Source organism: Carassius carassius, chromosome 24 (assembly GCF_963082965.1).
Source record: "Carassius carassius chromosome 24, fCarCar2.1, whole genome shotgun sequence".
NCBI classification, from domain to species: domain Eukaryota; kingdom Metazoa; phylum Chordata; class Actinopteri; order Cypriniformes; family Cyprinidae; genus Carassius; species Carassius carassius.
The window spans coordinates 12,889,560-12,910,471 of NC_081778.1; positions in this window are offsets into that span (position 1 = coordinate 12,889,560).

The following is a 20,912-nucleotide window of genomic DNA, read 5'->3' on the forward strand; positions in this document are numbered from 1 at the left end:
GGAGGGTCAATGTAGGCCAAACGATGCCACAAAACTGAAGCCACCAGGTTATTAATTATGATTACCCTCCCTCTAAAAGACATTTTTGGCAAAAGCCATTTCCACTTGTCCAATCGCCCTTTTATTTTTTCTAAAACTCCTTCCCAATTTTTGCTTATCATTGAGTCATTGCCAACATATACTCCTAAATACTTTAAACCATCCCTTTTCCAAAGCAAACCGCCTGGTAATTTAGGAAGACCATGAGACCATTTACCCCTCTCTATGGCTTCACTTTTGGACCAATTAACTTTGGCAGAGGAAATTGTACCAAACTTGTTTAAAATGTCTTTAAGAAGATCAACATCATTTTGCCCTTTAACCAAAACAATAATGTCATCTGCATATGCAGATACCTTAAAATTGGCTCCAGAGCAAGGTATGGTCCAACCTTCAATGCTCTCTCTAATTTTTAACCAATAAAGGTTCAACGGCAAGAGCATAAAGCATTCCTGAAAGTTCACAGCCTTGTCTAATGCCCTGTTAATCTGAAAAGGAGCACTAAGACCACCATTAATTTTCAGTACACTCTCAACATCCCGGTACAAAACCCTTATCATGGCGATAAAACCAGAGCTGAACCCGAACTCCTCCAGCGTGCGCCAGAGATAGCTGTGTTCAACCCAGTCAAATGCCTTTTCCTGGTCTAGAGAAATGAGACCAGTGTCTATAGAGACATCCAAAATATCCCGAATTAAATGAACATTATCATGAATAGACCTGTTAGGCACACAGTAAGTTTGATCACGATGAATAACATGCACAACTACCTCCCTCAACCTAATGGCCAAAACTTTAGAAAAGAGCTTTAAATCAGAGCACAAAAGTGAAACAGGGCGCCAGTTCTTTATTTCCTTTAAGTCACCTTTTTTGGGTAGCAGGGTAATGACCGCCCTCCTGCAGCTCAAAGGTAGCAACCCTCGGGCCAGACTATCATTGAGCACAGACAGCAAGTCACCCCCCAGCACTGACCAAAACGTTTTTATAAAACTCAATTGGTAAACCATCAATTCCTGGGGATTTACCGCAATCCATGCTCCGCAGAGCAACATGCAGTTCAGATGCTGATAGCGGCCTCTCAAGCCAAGAATTCATCTCATCTGGAACTTTAGGCAGACCCATATAAAAAGAGCTGTCCAGCTCACCTTCCTCTTTATGTTCACTTTTGTAAAGCTCAGAATAAAATAAAACAGCTCTTTTTCTAATTTCCTTAGGCTCTACACCCTCCAATGAGTATAAAGAGTGTATAAGTCTGCTTTGGCCATTTTTTTGTCAGCCAAAATAATTTTTGTCGGCCAAAAAAATTGTCGGACATTTTTTTTTGGCCAAAAAAATTTAGTTGGGCCATCCATCTCTACTAAACTCTGGATCAAAGGAGCTCAATATGTCCTTGATTTCCTGTGGACTCTACCAAATTCTGGAGCTCCACTATTTCAAGCTCCAATGTTTTCATTGATTGGGAAATGTCCTTGGATATGTTGAGAGTGTACTAACGACACAGTTGCTGTATCTCTTTTTTCCCATGATCCCACCATTGTTGTAGGGAAGAAAACTCTTTTTTTCCTGGAACTAAACTGTTTCCAAAAAAACCTAAAAATATCCTTAAAAAATTGTCTTGTAACAAAGAAGTGTTAAAGTGCCAATAGGCACTCTTAGACCTTATATTACTAATGAAAACACTGCAGATTACTAGGCTGTGATCAGAAAACCCACTAGGCAGAATCTCACATTTCTTAATAACATTAAAATTGTTTTTAAAACAATAGAACATATCCAGTCTAGCCATAGAAATATAATTTTCTCTTGTTTGCAACCATGTTTACTGCCTTTGTCCTTTATATAAAGTTCTCCATATATCACACAAATCATGCTCTTCAATAAGTTTTCTTATAGCATGTTGAGAAGCTAGATGTGGCTCTTTATGGTTCCTATCAATTTCATCATTTGCCGTACAATTAAAGTCTCCTCCAACAAATATGAAGTCTTCCTCTTTACAGTTTGACAAAATATTTCTTAATTTATCAAACATAACAACCCTTTCAGGACCGACAACAGGAGCATACACATTTATGAAAACTAGAACCATTTTTTCAAATTTTGCTGTTATTTTAATTGGATGTCCATCAACAACATGTTCTGTCTCATGTGAAATTGGTTTAAAGTTCTTCTTAAAAAGTACAGCTAAACCACCACTACAGTGATTTTTGTGGCTTAAAATGATCGACCCACCCCATTCCATTAACCATTCATTCTCATTAATAACATCACTATGAGTTTCCAGAAGCAGCATTACATAAATTTTTTTTTTGTTCAATCAGTTCATAAAGCATTGCTCTTTTCTTGCTGTCCCGTGCACCATTTAAGTTAAGTGTGCCCAGTCGTATCCTACTCATAAAAAAGTAATATACGCACACCAGTAACAAACATCTCAAAAAACGAGAAGAGAAGTTAGACTGCTTCAAATTAATCGTTTAAAAAATTAAGTTTTAACTTCTGGACAATTTTTCTCAGCCTAAAGACTTCTTGTTCAGTGAAGGCTCCACCCTCCTTCATTAAAGCCCTGGTAGAATTTATAAACAGCTCACGATCTGGGAAGTAATCCTCTACATTTACCCCTTTCGTGCCTTTCGTGGTCTGAAGAAACTTTTTAATTTTGTCCAAAACATAAGCGCTGCGGCCAGTTCGCTTCTGTGAAGCTGAACTCACAGAGTCTGATGATTCACAATCACTATCCATAACAGACCTTTCATGCACAATTTCATTTGCGGCCACACTCTCATTTTTATTGCTTTCACGATCGTCACTTTTTTTTTCAACACAAGATACTGTATCACTTGTTTGTGCATGATTATGCATTTCACTTGTATTGTGATGCTGATCTGCATTTTTCTCAGGGCACACGCATATCACGTGACCTTCTTGTCCACAAAAAAAACACTTCATCGAATCTGAGGTAGCAAAAATAACATAAAGAAAATCGTCAATCTTAAACTTCATTGCCAAATTAAGTTCTTCATTTTGGTTATTCAAGATCATGTGCACCTGTCTCCGATAAGATACAACGTGCTTCAGCTGTGGCGATTTACAACCGAGTGGGATTTTCTTAATTTTTGACACAAGCTTTCCGTGTCTGGACAATTCTCTTTCAATCATTTCATTTTTTAATAAACGGCGGGACATTTGACAATACTATTCTTTTTGCCGGCTGCACCAAAGGAATGACTGGAGTTAGGGAATCATTCACAACAATCCCGCCTTCTACAACTTCATTCACTTTGTCAACGTTGTTCAAAAACATCACTATTGCACTATTCATTCTTGATGCAGAAAGAATGCAATCATGACCGACAACAGCAGCAACAGCGAGGACACAGTACACACTGAACGTCGATGCTTTTCACAAACACCTACAAACTTTCCACTATTTACCTCGCAACAGATAGATAAAAAGATAGAAAACTCACTCATACGGTAGAGCTCACTCCAACACACATTCACGCTCCACCCACAATTCCCCAGCATGAGAGAGAGAGAGAGAGAATATATATATATATATATATATATATATATATATATATATATACAACCCAAATTTCGGAAAAGTTGCGACGTTTTTTAAATTTTAATAAAATGAAAACTAAAAGACTTTCAAATCACATGAGCCAATATTTTATTCACAATAGAACATAGATAACATAGCAAATGTTTAAACTAAGAAAGTTTACAATTTTATGCACAAAATGAGCTCATTTCAATTTTGATTTCTGCTACAGGTCTCAAAATAGTTGGGACGGGGCATGTTTACCATGGTGTAGCATCTCCTTTTCTTTTCAAAACAGTTTGAAGACGTCTGGGCATTGAGGCTATGAGTTGCTGGAGTTTTGCTGTTGGAATTTGGTCCCATTCTTGCCTTATATAGATTTCCAGCTGCTGAAGAGTTCGTGGTCGTCTTTGACGTATTTTTCGTTTAATGATGCGCCAAATGTTCTCTATAGGTGAAAGATCTGGACTGCAGGCAGGCCAGGTTAGCACCCGGACTCTTCTACGACGAAGCCATGCTGTTGTTATAGGTGCAGTATGTGGTTTTGCATTGTCCTGCTGAAATAAACAAGGCCTTCCCTGAAATAGACGTTGTTTGGAGGGAAGCATATGTTGCTCTAAAACCTTTATATACCTTTCAGCATTCACAGAGCCTTCCAAAACATGCAAGCTGCCCATACCGTATGCACTTATGCACCCCCATACCATCAGAGGTGCTGGCTTTTGAACTGAACGCTGATAACATGCTGGAAGGTCTCCCTCTTCTTTAGCCCGGAGGACACGACGTCCGTGATTTCCAACAAGAATGTCAAATTTGGACTCGTCTGACCATAAAACGCTATTCCACTTTGAAATAGTCAATTTTAAATGAGCCTTGGCCCACAGGACACGACGGCGCTTCTGGACCATGTTCATATATGGCTTCCTTTTTGCATGATAGAGCTTTAGTTGGCATCTGCTGATGGCACGGCGGATTGTGTTTACCGCCAGTGGTTTCTGAAAGTATTCCTGGGCCCATTTAGTAATGTCATTGACACAATCATGCCGATGAGTGATGCAGTGTCGTCTGAAAGCCCGAAGACCACGGACATCCAATAAAGGTCTCCGGCCTTGTCCCTTACGCACAGAGATTTCTCCAGTTTCTCTGAATCTTTTGATGATGTTATGCACTGTAGATGATGAGATTTGCAAAGCCTTTGCAATTTGACGTTGAGGAACATTGTTTTTAAAGTTTTCCACAATTTTTTTACGCAGTCTTTCACAGATTGGAGAGCCTCTGCCCATCTTTACTTCTGAGAGACTCTGCTTCTCTAAGACAAAGCTTTTATAGCTAATCATGTTACAGACCTGATATCAATTAACTTATTTAATCACTAGATGTTCTCCCAGCTGAATCTTTTCAAAACTGCTTGCTTTTTTAGCCATTTGTTGCCCCCGTGCCAACTTTTTTGAGACCTGTAGCAGGCATTAAATTTTAAATGAGCTAATTAAGTGGATAAAAGTGTAAAATTTCTCAGTTTAAACATTTGCTACGTTATCTATGTTCTATTGTGAATAAAATATTGGCTCATGTGATTTGAAATTCCTTTAGTTTTCATTTTATTAAAATTTAAAAACGTCCCAACTTTTCCGGAATTCGGGTTGTATATATATATATATATATATATTGAGAGAGAGAGAGAGAGAGAGACTATATATATATATATATATAGAGAGAGAGAGAGAGAGAGAGAGAGAGAGTAGCAGTTTTTTGGAGAACTGTTATGATCAGCACCTTTCGAGTTAAAAAAAAACTTCATAAAAACAGCGACAAAATATATATATATATATATATTTAAAACATCTCATTGATTGACAAAGATTACTAAAATTTCTGTAACAATCTGTTGACGTGCAAAGTGATAAAATGTGTTGAAAACTTGATTGAAGTTGATTTGCAATGTTCCTTAATGACGTGACACTCGACAATCTGATTTCATCAGCACTTAAGGTCCCACCGAGCATGAGATTACAGCACATTGACAAACATGCAGGGAGGACGCCGAGAGTGACCAGGAGGCTTCCAATTAAATTACATGCACATTTGAATCTCTCAATGGGATGCCATCGGGAATTAAAGCATGTGATTGATGACATTGCCTCCCAAAATCTGACGAAAGACACTGGCTCCTCCTGCTCTTTGTAAAATGTTCTCTTAGCTTTTGGTGCTAATAAAATGGTTAAATTATTTTTTGCTTTTGTTTTACTTATTTTACGTTAGTGTTTTGTCAAGATACAGTATCACAGGAATTTTCTCGGGTACTGCACTAATAATTTCCCATTGCTCTAGAAACACCTTCACTATCCACAGATCTCATTCAGTGGAGTTAAATTAATGACTTTGAAGTGTGATGCTGACATACATTACAAACAATTGATTCAAGTTCCAATTACCCTGAGCTGCAAGAATGCTTTTTTTGACCCACTTAAAAACACACCATCGAAGCAACCTTTCATAGCTCTTTGGGTATTCACTGTATAATGGCTTGAGAATTTACCTAATGGCACACTTTTTTTTTTTTTTGAGTTTCTCTCACACACATTAACTGTTGTTTTAGACAATAGAAAACATAGATATTCCAAGGTATTCAGCACTACAATGTTAAAGAGTAACTAACTAGCGATGCATAAAATGTTATTCGATTTTTCCAGCAGCTTCTTTAAAAAAACTAGCAATGTAGGCCTACTGTAATCAAACATGATTTCAATAATTCTCAATTTCTCAATTTCAAATTCTCAAATTTATTAAAGCTTTATTGGCAGCTGGAGAGTTGGGCAAAGCATATTATCTATCACTATAGTAATGACGTCTGAGCAAAGAAATTGTTTTTAGATGGTGTTTTTAACATCAATATTCATTCAGACAGTTTGTTTAAGTGAATTATAGGGAATCCCTCTATAGAAACATATTTCATTTTATGTATTCTTTTTATTAAGCAAAATAATAATTTAAGCACTGCTGTTTATTATTGTCTTTGATTCAGTGGTTTTAGTTATGTCTGTTTGTTTTTTTCCGTTTAGTGTAAATTATGTAGTTGTCAACCTAAATGAAATATAAGTTTGTGCCAGGGAAAATACTCCTGTTTTTTTTTACTATTTAAAAAAACAATAATAATAACAATCATATTCTCATAATTGTTTAAAAGAGCTTGTGCCTTTACATGGACAATGTTTAGCTCGACTGTTGCTTAACTGCTTAAAATTATGAATTCTGAATAGCTCAATCCGACTACATGAAAATGTATAACATTTATACGTTTTAATTTATAAAACGTATAAATGTAATTTTTATTTTTTTATTTTTTTGCCAACTCAAAAAAAAGTTCTGAATTGCTGTGTGTTAAAGTAGTTTGGAATAATACTTTTATTACATACTGAAAATATCCTGAGTGTCATTGAGTCATCCACATTTTAGACTGAATTCATAAGATCGACGAAGGAGTATGTGGGCCAAGAATGACACCAGATTTTGCAACCAGCAGTAGCAGGTTCAAAAGGCATTGTGTGATTCTTTGGCAGTTTGGATAATTAGCATGAGCACTGCATTACAAAGAAAGGACAAACTTTTGTTGTCAGCACGGAATGCTTTTCCCTATTGATCTTTTAAGTGTTTCGTGTGATATCTGCAATATTATTTGTGAAACTTCTCAATAAGAGGGTAAAGAAGAGCTTGCGACAATGTTTACATCAAATGAAATTCTATGAAAAGTAATCCAATGAGAGATCCTATGAATAAACTATCAAAGAGCTCACTTTAAAGCTCTTTCTCTGTCATACACTAAATGTATCAAAGGAAACACTGTAGTTATTAAACTCCATCCCAGCCACGTTAAACTGCTACCTAATATAGTTCACGATCTGGGAAGATTCAGTCTGGCCACATTGGTCATACAGCAGCTGTCCGGGACTGGGGCAATTTGCCCATTTGAGCTTCCTGCGAGTATGTGCCTGTCAGTGGGTTAGTTTTGTTCCCGAGGCCAATTAGCAAGCCCTACTTTAGCCTGCAGCTAAAAAGTTACTAATGGGAGGATGTAGGGCACTGGGGGAGTTCACCTGAGAGGTGTGGAGAGATCCCCACAGAGTTTTAATTTGAGAGGAAAGGGGAGGTGGGAATGGTGGATGGGGGGGGTGGAAAACCTTAGAAGTTTTTGTACTGGGCTTCATTGTTACTGCTGGTCGTTTGATCTTAAAATAATTTACTTAATAATCTCACAGCAGGAGCAATAGGTGCTGCTCGATTAGGCTCCCAGACCCGTGAGAGGGCGAGAGAGTGTTTAAAAGGGGCAGCAAGGGAGAGATGCAGGGAACTGGGGGATTAAACCGTTTGCTCTGGTTCCTATGGGAACAGAGATTTCAGTGTTTGAGGCCCAGAAATACATTCCCTAAGTCCATATTTAAGAGTAACATATTTCAGGGGTTATAAAGGAAGACTTATTGGCTAAAATAGGTATAAAGGTTATATTGGCTAAAAATATGACAGTGCTGTTTGTTCACAAAGGTTTTAATCAACAGAAACTGGCAGATATATATATATATATATATATATATATATATATATATATATATATATAACCACAGTTAATTTTGTGATTCCAGAAGATTCAAGATTCTGATTCTGTATGCTGTTCAATAAAAACAGTAGTTACTAAGAGAAAATAATAAATATATAATTTGATTACATATTTCTTTTGTCCCCCTTTTTTAAAAATTTATTTATTTATGTATTTTAAAGGGGTAATATGATGCTGCTAAAAAGAACATTATTTGGTGTAATGAAATGTGTTTATGTGGTTTAAAGTTCAAAAAACACATTATTTTCCACATACTGTACATAATTTTTTTCTCCTCTATGCCCCACCTTCTGAAACATGTCAATTTTTACAAGGCTCATCGGTCTGAAAAGCAAGATGTGCTCTGATTGGCCAGCTATCCAGTGCATTGTGATTGGCCGAATACCTCAAGCATGCGACAGAAATGTTGCGCACCTTAACATATTGTTATGCCCTGTCCGGCCGGAGTTATGAGACATTAACATAAAACCCATTATAAACGTGATACAAACATGATTTCTAGTCGTGTCCTCTTTTGGAAGGCCAAACAAAGTAGTTTCGCTTTCTCAACGAAACAGCGTCACACACCGTGGCCTTGAGTGAGCGGAGGCCGGAGGCCTGAGGTGGATTCTACGAAAGGAGTGTCTGTTGGGCTTGCGGCAACCACATGTGTCGACCCCGGGTTAGACTCCACTTTGTCCATGGTGAATGCCAATCCAGTGATCCACAGTGCAAAGTTGATGTATTTCCTCAGCGACCAGCACGGATCAGCTCCAGGCATGAAGAAGCAGATATCATCCTCTTTTGGAAGGCCAAACAAAGTATTTTCGCTTTCATAAGCAAACACACAGCATCTATACGACATGGTTGCAGCAAAAACAATACTACAACAAGAATAAAGGGTACACCTTCTTTCTTTGCATTAACATCCGGTTGACATTATGCAAATCTTCCCACATTGTGACAGAGATGTGGGGGCGTGTTAGAACAAAGCATTTAAGGGGGGTGTGGACTAGTGTTGCTTTCGTCAACAAAAAATTATGACTAAATATTGTCGTCAATGGACCTTTATCATGTGTTGAAAACGAGACTCAACGTAAATGCTGTTCGTGTGACGATGACTATAATTAAATGTATGATGCAATATTGTTGATGAATAAAAACGAGAAATGTGGTTTTCAAAATAAAAACTATGCTAAAATGTCTCTTTATTTTCATTGAACAAAATGAGATGAAACAAAATGTTATAACGTTATTTCGTTTTGTTTAGTCATGTTATTATTTAGCAGTATTTCTGTTTCCTGTGTCTCACTTCAAGGGCTGCATCAGGTCGCACTGCGCAAACGTAGGTGACGTCAGTTCCTCAAGCCCCACTCGCTGCATTATTTAGAAGATGACAACAAACAAAGTTAAGTCTAACACAGAGAAAGGGACTGATGTGTGTATTTCTAACATGTTTGGCTGGTAAAATACATGTTTTAAATTCAAATCAGAGTGTCTTCTGTGTCTGGAATGGATGTATCCTTGAGTCTATAAAGTAACAATAATCTAAAAAGATAACTTTGTTTGAAATGGGTTTGGCTAAAATAAAATTTTGGTTTTGTCTATACTGCTAAGTGCTTATACTATACAGGTGCATCTCAATAAATTAGAATGTCATGGAAAAGTTCATTTATTTCAGTAATTCAACTCAAATTGTGAAACTTGTGTATTAAATAAATTCAATACACACAGACTGAAATAGTTTAAGTCTTTGGTTCTTTTAATAGAGATGATTTGGGCTCGCATTTAACAAAAACCCACCAATTCATCTCAACGAATTATAATATGGTGACATGCCAATCAGCTAATCCTGCAAAGGTTTCCTGAGCCTTCAAAATATTATCTCAGTTTGGTTCACTAAGCTAAAAAAATGCAGATGAGCTGAAGGTCACTATCAAAGAAACCTGGGCTTCCATACCACCTCAACAGTGCCACAAACTGATCCCCTCAATGCCACGCCGAATTGAGGCAGTAATTAAAGCAAAAGGAGCCCCTATACCAAGTATTGAGTACATGTACAGTAAATTAACGTACTTTCCAGAAAGACAACAATTCACAAAAAATGTTTTTATTTTTTATTTTTTATTGCTCTTATGAAGTATTCTAATTTGTTGAGATTTTTTTTTTTTTATGTGAGCCAAAATCATCACTGTTAAAAGAACCAAAGACTTAAAGTACTTCGGTCTGTGTGCATTTAGTTTATTTAATACACAAGTTTCACAATTTGAGTTGAATTACTGAAATAAATGAACTTTTCCATGACATTCTTATTTATTGAGATGCACCTTTATATTGACTGGGTTAAATAGAATTGCATTACTAAAAAGAGACTAAGATACATGGATAATTCTGACTTAATTAAGAGTAAAATGCACAGACTTTTAGAAACTTGACTAGACTAAAAAGAGTATGAACGTGATTAAAACTAATAAAAACTCAAATGAAAGCTTCACACAAAGACTAGACTAAAACTAAAATTAAAACAGGCCACCTAAAACAACACTAGTGTGGACGAGTTTTAACTTTTATAAAGAATATCTCTTTGGATTTGAGACTTTCGTCTTTGCAACTTTACAGATCTTCTTTATGCACTAATTCAATTAAATTAAATTCAAGTTTATTTGTATAGCGCTTTTAACAATACAAATCGTTACAAAGCAACTTTACAGAAAATTATGTTTCTACAATATTTAGTAATAGCTTATAAGTGGTGACTGTCAGTTTGTGCACATATGACAAGATTTGTAGAAAAATTTATTTAAAAATTTATAAAAAATTTATAGAAAAATTAAGTCGTAGTCAGCCAGATGATGAACATTATTAATATTATTAATAATTAATATTTATTATATGATGGAGTCACACTTATTATTTTGTTATAATTTGTTATATAATTAATATTTGTTAGTTCTGTTGTTGATTCAGGGTTAGCATCATCTGGGGTCCTCTGAGGAACAGCATCATCTCTTCTCAGGTGTTCTGGATCCAGGCTGGAGCTTGTGTAAATCCTAGTAACCCGTGGCAAAACATAGAAACAAATAGAGACATCATTAGCATAGCTGCTGTTCCAACAAAGTAAAATTAATTAGTTTAACCCAAGCTAAAGAATAAGAATGCACATTTGATTAGATACCACTATACTCACAATTTACGATACATTATTCAAATGCTTGGCGTTTTTAATCTAGATTTAAACAGAGAGAGTGTGTCTGAACCCTGAACATTATCAGGAAGGCTATTCCAGGGTTTGGGAGCCAAATGTGAAAAAGCTCTACCTCCTTTAGTGGACTTTGCTATCCTAGGAATTACCAAAAGTCCAGCATTTTGTGACCTTAGGGAGCGTGATGGATTGTAGTGTGGTAGAAGGCTAGTTAGGTACGCAGGAGCTAAGCCATTTAGGGCCTTATAGGTAAGTAATGATAATTTGTAACTGATACGGAACTTAATAGGTAGCCAGTGCAGAGACTGTAAAATTGGGGTAATATGATCATATTTTCTTGACCTGGTAAGGACTCTAGCCGCTGCATTTTGGACTACCTGTAGCTTGTTTATTGAAGAAGCAGGACAACCACCTAGAAGTGCATTACAATAGTCCAGTCTAGAGGTCATGAATGCATGAACTAGCTTTTCTGCATCAGAAACAGACAACATGTTTCGTAGCTTGGCAATGTTTTTAAGATGGAAGAATGCAGTTTTTGTAACATGGGAAATATGATTTTCAAAAGACAAGTTGCTGTCTAATATAACACCCAGATTTTTGACCTTAGAAGAAGTAACAGTACATCCGTCTAGTTGCAGATTGTAATCTACAAGATTCTGTGTAGTGTTTTTTGGACCAATAATTAATATCTCTGTCTTATCCGAATTTAATTGGAGAAAATTATTGGTCATCAAATCTTTTACATTTTTAACACACTCTGTTAGCTTAGATAATTTAGAGGTTTCATCTGGTGTCGTTGAGATATATAGCTGAGTATCATCAGCATAACAGTGGAAGCTAATTCCGTATTTTCGAATAATATTATCAAGGGGCAAAATGTATATTGAAAATAGAAGGGGACCTAGGACGGATCCTTGTGGCACTCCATATTTTACTGATGATAAATGAGATGAGACTTCCCATTTAAGTAAACAAAATGGTAGCGATCGGACAGGTAGGATCTAAACCATCTTAGAGCCTGCCCTTGAATACCTGTATAGTTTTGTAATCGATCTATGAGTATGTCATGATCTATGGTGTCGAACGCAGCACTAAGATCAAGTAAAACTAGAAATGAGATGCAGCCTTGATCTGACGCAAGAAGCAGGTCATTTGTAATTTTAACAAGTGCAGTTTCTGTGCTATGGTGGGGCCTGAAACCTGAAATTCTTCATTCAGATAATTTTTGTGCAGGAAGGTGCTCAATTGAGCAGACACAACTTTTTCTAAAATTTTATACATAAATGGAGGATTTGAAATAGGCCTATAATTTGCCAGTTCACTAGGATCTAGTTTTGGTTTCTTAATAAGAGGCTTAATAACCGCCAGCTTGAATGGTTTTGGGACTTGACCTAAAGAAAACGACGAGTTAATAATATTGAGAAGCGGTTCTTCGGCTACAGGTAACAACTCTTTCAGTAATTTAGTGGGTACAGGATCTAATAAACATGTTGTTGGTTTAGATACAGTGATAAGTTTATTTAGCTCTTCCTGTCCTATATTTGTAAAGCACTGCAGTTTATCTTTGGGTGCGATGGATGAAACTGAAGTGTTAGACACTGTTGAATCTACATTCGCTATTGTATTTCTAATGTTATCTATTTTATCAGTGAAGAAATTCATAAAGTCATTACTATTTAACGTTGGTGGAATATTTGAATCAGGTGTCGTCTGGTAATTTGTTAATTTAGCCACTGTGCTAAATAAAAACCTTGGATTGTTTTGGTTATTTTCTATGAGTTTGTGGATATGCTCTCCCCTAGCAGTTTTTAGAGCCTGTCTATAGCTGGACATACTGTATTTCCATGCAATTCTAAAAACTTCCAAGTTAGTTTTTCTCCATTTGCGTTCAAGACTACGAGTTACTTTCTTGAGAGAGTGAGTATTACTGTTATACCATGGCACAGTAAGTTTTTTGATGGGGGCAACAGCATCTAATGTTTTAGAGAAAATAGTGCCCATGTTGTCAGTCATTTCGTCTAATTCATGTGTATTTTTGGGTACAAATAGCAGTTGAGATAGATCAGGCAGGTTATTTGCGAATCTGTCTTTGGTGACTGGAACAATAGTTCTGCCCAGACGGTAATGCTGAGACATATAGTTAATATCAGTGATATGCAGCATGCACGATACAAGGAAATGGTCTGTAATATCATCACATTGAGGTACGATATCTATAGCAGTAAGATCAATTCCATGCGATATAATTAAATCTAGTGTATGATTAAAACGATGAGTGGGCCTGGTGACATTTTGCTTGACTCCAAAAGAGTTTAATAGGTCAGTAAACGCAAGTCCGAATGCATCATTTGTATTATCAACGCGAATATTAAAATCTCCCATGATTAGCGCCTTATCAACTGTAACCAGAAGGTCTGAGAGGAAATCTGCAAATTCTTTTAGTCATTTTGTATATGGCCCTGGTGGTCTATACACAGTAGCCAGAGCAAGAGATACATTAGATTTCTTTTGCATGTCTGACAGTGTAACATTAAGCAGAAGTATTTCGAATGAGTTAAACCTGTATCCCGTTTTCTGGGTAACATTGAGAATATACTAAGTGCTTGTAACACTCCAAAGAGAAAGGAGAAATTGAAATCACATCATATGACCCCTTTAAGTCACCCTGTGGCTCCCTTGGGAAGTTTGCTGATGCCCCCCAGTGGGCCCTGGCCCCCTTGTTGAGAAAATGTTTAGCTCAGTCATTGTTTAGAAATGTAAATATGATCTTATCATGAGAATATTTTTTTTATTGGATTTTAATACATTTTTATTATTTTGTTAACCAAATATTTTAACATATCAAATTAAAAATTTAATTTGTTTAATATACAAGTATATATATTATAATTAGAACAAATTAATATAACAAATTGTCATGTTTTTCTATCATGATATGATCTCATCAAGAAAATATTTTCAATATAATTTTAATATATTATATTAACAAAAATGTTATACAATACAAAATATGTATTATAAACATATTGTTTTATATATTAAATTTTTAACCAAATATAATAATTGATGACAAATTAATGAGAAATAAACACACACAAAAAAGTGTCATGTTTTCCTCACTGAAACGGACCCAATGAAATATCAGCACTATGGTACTTCAGTAATTACTATAGTCTGCAGCTTCTGTACTGCAAACTGAGTCTAATCGTGGTAAATGATGGGTCCCTATAAGCAAACCCCTGCCCCATCATTTACTTCAACCCAAATCTTAACCACAGACCTCTTTTTGTGATTAGTTTTTATGAAACTAGATGAACTGCAATTATATTTAATGGGAAAAGTTAAAAACTCATTTTAATTTCATAGAGGAAACTGAATGAAATGCAGGTTATTGATTTGACTCATGCTCACAGTGTTTTGTGGTTTTAGTTTCATGTCAGCTGTATGGCAATGCATCTGTTAGGCAACTGTTTGAAAATAAAAATAATAATTTGTAGTTTCTTTAGGTTAGTTTAACCATTACAAATATGTAGAAAAGCGCATTTTTGAGTATTCAGATGCTCAGCATCATCCGAATGGAAGATTGTAATTGTTACAAACAATATAAGGCAGCACAATTACATACATATCCATGATGAATATGCATAACAAAGACCAGCTGTGTTTATTGCATTGGAATACAGAAAAATGCAAATGTGTCTCAATTCAGTGGATCCAAAAGGGCGAGAAGACCCATAAAGAGACAGTGACCTTAGGCAGTTTGGTCAACATGGCCAAGGAGAAAAAGTCCAAGGTTGCTGAGGTCATTAGCCTAGAAAGGCTGTTTCCCATAATTGGCATAAATGCCTTCAATCAAGTGCAGGGAGTAGAGAGCTGACCTCAGTCCCCTATGATAGGCACAGGATGGGGGGCTGGAGCAGTAATGTGCCCATTACAAGCTAGGTGAATTGGGGCTGCCATTTGCTGCATGCTCCCTGGCATATAGACAGAAATAGAGAAAAAAAAGAGGGAGGATTGAGGGGAGGGAAATGGGAAGACAAGCTCTGATAATATCACTGTTACTAAATCAGAGCAGGGGGCTGTGAATGCAAATCAGACAGTGTGGCGAAAACATTGATTTGGGAGTGTTTCAGTGGAGTAAAACGTAAAACTATGCAAAAACAGCAGGTGGCATGAAATAAAACCTTATACAATTATACAAATACACACACACACACACACACACACACACACACACACACACACACACATATATATATATATATATATATATGTGTGTGTGTGTGTGTGTGTGTATTTGTATAGCATGTGTAGGAGCATAAAGTGTTGTTGTTTTTTAAGTTAGGCAAGATGTTTAGAGATTAGTTTAAGATGAGATTTATGTATTTTCATGTAGGGGCAAAACTCCCTTAGAATGAAGTCATCGATACCAAAGTGTTTCTTTCACAACACTGCTGCCAAATCTTACTGCGTGGCTACAGCTCTACAATCCACAGGCAGAAGTTTAAGATGCTGCTGGCAAAGTCTGGCTTTTCACTCACAAAAGATGTGCACTTGAGTCTTTAGTTCCCTTGTAAAGTGGACAACATTGCGAGAAGTGCATACTGAAGAGGAAAGCAAACAGTCAAAGGCATTAAATTACCATTCAGATGAACTCATAAATATAGAAGACTTAAGGCCATGTTTGCCAATTTTTACTGTTTAAGGCTTAATGTTTTTGTTGACATTCTGTGAACAAAATATCTGGTTGAGCATTTCCTTGTTTCAAATGATTGGAAACCTGTTATTGTACTGGAGAATTAAAGAGTAAAAAGGAAACAGCTTATCATAACAATGATTCACATCACAGATCTGTAAAACATGTCCAAGCCAGAAGGGTTATTTGAGTACATGTTTTTCATTCAGAAAACACTTAGGCAATTTGGAGTTAGCTTTCCTTTAGAAACACTCTTTATAAAATAGGAAAATAATAATAAGTCTACTTTGCAGTACTGGATGATTTTTTTAACATGTATTGACCCATCCTCTTTGAACAGTAAAGCCAGAGTGCAGAATGGGTGTCGGGATCACAGGGTGTGCATATTAAAACTTTCATACTGGCCTCAGAAGCACCCGTGATCTCTCTGTACTTAGTGCCAGGCTGCAAGGTCATAAATCACGAGCTGTGAGAGGAATATTTCACCGGCTGCCAGTGTTGGGCCGCCAGCGCTGGGATTAAGGAATCAAAAGGCCACGCATAGACTAATGCCACACAGGCCCCTGAGAAATCTGAGACAAAAAGGTTCAACGCCACAGACCCTGCACCCCACACTCTGTCATCCCAAAGGGAGAAGCTGGCAGTGGGGTCTACAGGGCATCTGCATACATTAAAAAAAAAAGAATTAAACAATCAAACAAATAAATGGACATCCTGCAAATAATTGCTTATAAATCTTTCATTTCACCATATTATCAAGTCTTGAATAAAAAAATAAAAAAATAAAAAAAAGATTTTGTTCACTCAAACACTGAGGTGCATTATCTCAGATAAATAATATATATATATAATATAGTATAGAAGTATAATATAATATACAACTAATGTTTCATAATTGAAAGTTTAAAAACAATCATATTAAATGTCAGAATAAGTTGAAAGGTTGAATACTTCTTCACATTACATGTGTAATAATGCACTTGGTTTATTAGGAAGGGTATACAGTTTTAATCTTCTTTAAGGTCAATAGGGCAGGCATCAGTCTTTTGGAGGGTTTATTAAACAGGATAAAGCGTCCCACTAGACACATGCACATACTGTTTTCCCTGTGGGAATGCTCAAAATCCCTCTATCTGTCTCTTCATCTTCTCTCCACACATGCAAATACTAATGTTTACCTTATAGCGTTAATTATGATATTACGGTTTATGTTAGCATGGGATATTCTTATAACATGCTCTTGCGTTTTCGGTTATCTTTTAATGACATTTTGAAACTCTTGGAATTTCTTTCCAGCCTCAAGGAAATATTCCTGAAATTATCATACAGTATACAGATCCCGAGCAGCAGACGGTTTTCTCAGTAAAGGAAGACGCAAATAAAAAGGCATTTATTACCTTCCAAGTGCAGCACTTCAGATTGTCATATCTTAAGTGAGGTACACTTTAAACAAGTAAAGCGAGATAAGCAGCGGTTGTTGAATGGTTACTTCCTCTCGACCCCTGGGAGGACGTCTCCATCAACAGATGCCCTCGGGTGAAGGATAACAAATTTGTTCTTTTATGAAGCTTGCATAACACCGCGGGGGCACTCATAGGAAGGCCGCATGTGGCCGGATATCGCATTCTGTTCAGTACAAACGACATTCCCATAGTTTCCAAGAGTGTTAACGCCAGGAGCGAGTGACTTCCATTGGAAGTATGTGACGTGCTTCGCCACGGATTTCAGAGCACCTACGATCCTGAGCAAAAATATTGAGGGCATAATATATGAACAGATAAATAATATAAATTATTAAAATAAATATGAATAAAACCTGTTAAAATATTTTTTCCCACTGTAAAACTGTTATTGTATTATTAATTTATTTAATATTATATGAGAACGGAAAACGAGGTTTATAAAATGCAAACATTTTTAGACTAGCAGACGCGAACGTCCCGGTTATTTACTAGCTCTGCTATTTTTTACCATGACTCCCCATGCTTAAATAGGCCTATGAACCTTACATTTATTTAGAAACTATTAATTATGTGGGAAACAGTTCCCAAAAGGAGGCCGGGATTTTAAGGACCCTCCAGAGCTCATCAAGCAGTGCGATCAGACTCAGCACTGGTTTGACGGCAGCAGACAGCGCTCATTAGTGTGTTTCAATGGTCCACAGGCCCCTAGAGGGCATTATTGGTGCACTCACGTGAAAGTCAGCAGAGACCTTCTGAAGAATTGATTTTAACACACCAAACACGGGAACACAACTTGTGAACTATCTTCATTTGTGCAACAGTGGAAGTGTGTGAGTGATACATGCCTACAGTAATTTATATTCCACAATTTAACATCAAAGGTACATCTAATCCTATTTTTTTATGTCTAATAATTTATTATTATTATTAAGAATTTTATTCTTTCAGTTCCTGACAATATTATATATTTTAAGAGGGTTAAGATTCAAATTCCCAAGAATCTCACAATAAACACGCATCCTTAGGTCATTCTGGTTGGGCAGTGGCCTACAGTTTTCACACAATAGTGATAAACTTGAAATGTTTTTCAATGCTTTGGTGATTTGAGATAGATGTTGGCATTTTTTTTGCCATGTCATTTAGGTGTCTGTGTAATATTTTATGGGAAAAACAATAGCACAAACATTGTTTTAGCGGTGGATCTCATCCTGTTCCAGCTTATTTATTTATTGTTTGTTTGTCGTGTGAATAAGTATAAGTGGCTGAGTACGATACCCTCTTATAGCAACAAAATTAAGTTTTACATTTTATTGCCATAGTCCTGCATGGAAACAAAATATCCTGGGTTTTTTTCTTCTTTCTTTCTTTCTTTCTTTCTTTCTTTCTTTCTTTCTTTCTTTCTTTCTTTCTTTCTTTCTTTCTTTCTTTCTTTCTTTTTAAGAATTTTGGCATTTTTTGGAATGCTCACACTTTGTGAACACTGAAGCGTGTCTGCTAACTCAAATTGACCATACTAGTTTAATCGCTGATGTGGACAAGTGCAACAAACCTTTTGGTCTAAATGACTGACATGTGGCCTGGGTGGAGGGGTACATGGTGCCTGTTGGATGGTAACCAAGGCAACCGGACGCTGTACCGCCTCTTTTTGCACTTTCTCTGGATAAAATCTCTTCAGAGTGCAAACCATAGTGCAAACGCGCAATGTGTATACTGATATGACACTGATTACGTTCCACCTGCTTTAAAAAAGCCGTCAACTTTTTGTTTTGAGTTTTGGATTGTTTGCGTCTGTTCCACAAGGACAACAAACATGTCAGAAGAGGAAGAAACAACGTTTTCCGAAGAACCCAGTTTGCAGTATGATACTCTGCCAGATGCTCAAACTCAAATCTGATTTGTGGGAAAAAATTTTCAATGTTGTAAAAAATTAAGTAGCCTACTTTTTATGTTTTTAGAAACAAGTATTTATTTTTCAGCGTGACCGCGTACAATGCTCTAACTGTTTCTACAGAGATAAGTGAGCAAAAAGGCTTTCTGCTTACATTTCTGTCTGATATTAATATAGGCCTGTTCAGTGCATGCAAAATCATATACCATACAGGTGTACCATTAATGCTATACAGAAACTATTACCCATTGTTTTTATGTGTTTACTTTAGGTTTGTCATCTCTCTAAAGAAAGAAAAAAAGGAAATTCCCTCATCCTGCCAGAAACCTGTAGTTCTTTACTCTTTGGGGTGCTGTCACCCTCCTTTCTGCCACAGCTGACAGAAACCATGGAGAAGGTAATAAACATTTGAAGACTCCAATGTCCACAACTGTTTTTTTGCTGTCAAAAAAGTAAATAAATACACTATGAAACTGAATAGTATATTAGCATGAACGCCCACCATTCCTTTTTTTCTCGTTTCTTTTCTATTTTTTTTTTTAACAGAAGTGAATAGAAGGATACAATTTGAATACATAATTTACAGTGTTAACTGTTGCTGAGGTGCATGAAGTTGAGTCAATGGTCATCAGCCTGTAAAATTTTAAATAATAAATTGTTTTAATAATTTTTTTTTTTTTTTTGTAATAAAAATTGTTTTAAATTGTAATAATATGTCACAATATTAATGTTTTTAATGTATTAATAATCAAATAAATGCAGCCTTTCAAAAACATAAAAAAAAAAATTCTTATCAACCTAACAAAGCCTAATAACATTTCAAACTTTCAAACAATAGTATTTAATCACTAAAGCCAGCAGTCATATCTTAATTGTCTAATTCTGTCTAACATCTTGGTTTTGACTTAAGATAAACTATGTAATATTCTTTCAGGGTATTGTCTTGTAGTCTGATTCACTTATTAATCCTCATGTATACAGAGTAAGATTCAAAAGTATCAAGTGTCTTTGTTTTAACCAAAATAATAAATTTCTCATTTTCAAATAAGGCAAGACAGTCGCAGCAAAGTGACAATACATGCATTTAAGTACATGGTCATCAGCTGGACGCACATGTTCTTAAGAGCAGATTCTTCTGACTTGATTGTGACAGGATTGAACCCTTGACCAAAAGCTGAACTTGACTTCTGGAGTGCCAGGAAAACAAACATACAGAGTATTTATGAACAGGTTTGTCCAGAAACAAGCATTTCATGATGTATAAGCAAGCAGAAATGTTTTATAATGTACTAAATCTTTGCAAATCTCAGATACAGAATGGAAATTATAGAAAGTAGTTATTTCCCATCATTCAAAGCTTCGACAGAGACTGTTTTTGATGGTAAGGCACAATAATATGATTAATACAGGAGAGTTCTTCCCTCTGCTTAATGACGTTCTGATAATGTTCTGCCCAATGCAATCTCTTCATACAGCAGGTATGATATGTGACAAT